The sequence below is a fragment of the Podarcis cretensis genome (genome assembly GCF_951804945.1).
Source record: "Podarcis cretensis genome assembly, chromosome: 13".
Taxonomy (NCBI): Eukaryota; Metazoa; Chordata; class Lepidosauria; order Squamata; family Lacertidae; genus Podarcis; species Podarcis cretensis.
Genome location: NC_137182.1, coordinates 47860779 through 47864204, shown reverse-complemented (window position 1 = coordinate 47864204; position 3426 = coordinate 47860779). Strand labels below are relative to the sequence as shown.

General features: G+C 40.6%; 1 long non-coding RNA gene across 1 annotated transcript; it reads right to left on the bottom strand.

Annotated features, from left to right (window-relative positions):
- Nucleotides 1-253: 253 nt before the first annotated feature.
- LOC307201783 lies at nt 254-833 on the bottom strand. Its single transcript, XR_013832758.1, has 2 exons — nt 650-833; nt 254-551 (listed from the first exon to the last, which is right to left on the bottom strand). It is a non-coding gene; the product is annotated as an uncharacterized lncRNA (long non-coding RNA).
- Between the last annotated feature and the right edge of the window lie 2593 nt (nt 834-3426).

Here is a 3426-nt window from a genome sequence, read left to right as displayed (position 1 = left end):
GACATAGTTTGAAAACAGTTTGGAGAGTTGTGGTGACCAATATGTTTGAACTTCAACATTTGTAGAGAATTAATTTGTTAAAGAACCATTTGTGTGGCATCATACTGTGCTTTTGTGGTTGAGTGGCAACACAGAATGGAACATGGCCTTGCTCACAGCTGCTGCCCACAAACCCATGATTGACTTATATCTTGCTTCCAGGAAGCTGAGTTTTTGTACTGCCTCTGAGAACGTTTTGCTCACTGTGTCCCTGGAACAGTAATACATGGCAGAGTCTTCAGGCTTCAGGCTAGTCAGTTGCAGGAACACCTGGTTTTTTGAGGTGTCTCTAGTGATGGTGATCCGGTTTTGGAGGCCACTGTTATAGTTAGTGCTTCCACCACTCCAAATAACCCCAGCCCACTCCAGTCCCTTTCCGAGTGGCTGACGGATCCAGGATACTCCATAGCTTGTTACAGAAAATCCAGACACCGCACAGCTCAGTCGCAATGTCTCTCCTGGTCTTTTCACGCCACCTCCAGACTCAGTAAGGGTAATCTGTGAGGAAATGTCTGTATATGGAGAAGAAAAATGAAACATGAAATGGAATGGAATGACACAGCAAAGCAATGGATTGTCTACAAGAGTGGGGAGAGGATTTTTCACTTACATGCTGGGAAGAACATAAGGAAAGTCATCAAGGATTGCAGTTTCATGATCAATTCCATTATCTCCCAGGACCTGAAGAAGACCTGAATTACACGAAGGACCTTGAATTCTGCATCCTCTGCAGAGGACTTCTTTTTAATGAAGGTCCCCCAGGACCTAATTTGCATGGGGCCATCAGTGTTGTTATTATAAGCGGCAACCAGAGGCACACATACAGGAGGTGGAGATATCATGACAAGAACAGCAGCCCCACATCTCCCTCCAATTTCAAAGGCCTGTTTAAAGACAGAAGATTGGGAGAGGGAAAGCAGCAGATTTCATGGAGTACACAATATAAATGCAATATGGAAAGTCTTGCAGAATGATACTCATTTCCTTTGATTCCCTTAACAAAACCACATTCCGAAATTAAAGACATCTCACCAGCAAATGAAACTGTCTTTTCCTATGTGATATGTGACTGTAAACATTTGCTGGATTGCACTTTATTCTTCTGGTAGCTTTACTGTATGCAACACCTTGATTAGCTGCATTAGTTGAATAATAATAATAAATGATTTTTTACAAAGCAAAGGAAACTAAAAGCAGCTATGATGAAGCTTTTCAAAATAAATAATAGCCCTCACCATTTGCATTTCTTGAAAACCAGGAGAACATTGGTAAGAAAAACTTAAGTTGCCGTGCCTGTGGAAATCATTCTTTAATCAGTAACTTTTGGTTAATGTGCATTTCACATATTTGCTGTGCAACAAATTCCATCTGTTTCAGTGGTTTCAATATGTAAAAGCATACATATTTTAAGACAAAGGTTGAATACACACACACACACACACACACACACACAATAAAAGAGATATAATAAAATTATACACAATAAAAGCAAGATAATTTATTATTAAGTTTTCTTTAAAAAATGCATATAAATGTGGGAATGAAATGGAAGCTTTCAGGAAAATATATAAAGAAACAAGTTTTTTTCAACGGTCGTATTTTTCATCCACAAGAAATATCACACCCATCTAAAAGGGATATCCTAGACAGCTTCTTCCTGTGGCAGAATTAGATTTCTCTCTTGGTTTTCTCGACTGCCAACATCATGGATTGTGAGCACCACCAACAGCAAATTTTTATCTGTGTTTACATATTAGGAGGCTGTTTAGATAAGTTTATCAAACAGTAATATCCAGCTGAGAATATAATGTCTTTGTGCAACAGTCACATGTTTGGAGAGAAATGAATCCCAAAGGTATATTGATCAGTTGGCAAAATTAGCTCTAGCTCTGATTCCTTTCCACTGTTGACATAGTTTGAAAACAATCTGAATAGTTGCGCTGAGTAGTCTATGTTTGAAGTTCAACATTTGTAGAAAATTGTTTCTGTTTTGGAACAATTGGTGTGTGGCATGATATTGTGCATTTGTGGATAAGGGGAAACACAGGGTGAAATATGGCCTTGCTTCCAGCTGCAGCTCACAAACCCACGATTGACTTATATCTTGCTTTCAGGAAGCAGAGTTTTTGAAAAAGTTTTGCTCACTGTGGTCCTTGAACAGGAATACATTGCTGAGTCTTCAGGTTTCAGGCTAGTCAGTTGCAGGAACACCTGGTTTTTTGAGGTGTCTCTTGTGATGGTGATCCGGTTTTGGAGGGCACTGTTATAGTAAGTGTTTCCACCACTCCAGATACCTCCAACCCAAAATAATACCTTTCCTGGAGGCTCACGGATCCAGTGTACTCCATCACTTGTTAAAGAAAACCCAGACACCATACAGGTAAGTCACAATGTCTCTCCTGTTCTTTTCACACCACCTCCAGACTCAGTAAGGGTAATCTGTGAGGAAATGTCTGTATATGGAGAGATAAAATGAAACTTGAAATGGAATGGAATGGCACAGCAAAGCTGTGAACTGTCTACAGGAGTGGGGAGAGGATTTTTCTCTTACATGCTGGGAAGAACATCAGGAAAATCATCAAGGGTTGCATTTCCATTATCAATGGCATCATCTCCCAGGACCTGAAGAAGACCTGAGTTACATGAAGGACCTTGAATTCTGCATCCTCTGCAGAGGACTTCTTTTTAATGAAGGTTCCCCATGACCTGATTTGCATGGGGCCATCAGTGTTGTTATTATAAGTGGCAAGCAGAGGCATACATGCAGGAGGTGTGATTATCATGCCAAGAACAGCAATCCCACATCTTCCTTGCAATTTCACTGGCCCATTTAAAGACAGAGAAGATTGGGAGAGGGGAAGCAGCACTTTGCAGATTTCATGGAGCACTCAATATAAATGCAATATGGGAAAGTCTTGCAGAATGATACTCATTTCCTTTGATTCCATTAACAAAACCACATTCCAAATTTAAAGACATATCATCAGCAAAGAAAACTGTTCTTTCACATGTGATATGTGACTGTAAACATTTGCTCGGTTGCACCTTTGTCCTTTTGGTAGCTATACTGTATGCAACACGTTGCTTAACTGCATTAGTTGATTAATAATAAGAAAAAAAGGATTTCTTACAAAGCAAAGAAAACTAAAAGCAGCCCGCCGGGTCCCAGGACCACAGGCTTCTGCCACCTGTGGTTTTTCAAGATGGGTCTCCGCTTCGCCGCAGCGGACGACCCGTTTTCAGCGGAGCTTCCCTCTCCCGACTAGGAAAGGGCAGCCATTGCCCTTCGCGCCGCAAAAACTAAAGTTGCAATGCTTGCAGAAATCATTCTTTAATCAGTAACTTTTGGTTAATGTGCATTCCACATATTTGCTGTGCAACAAATTC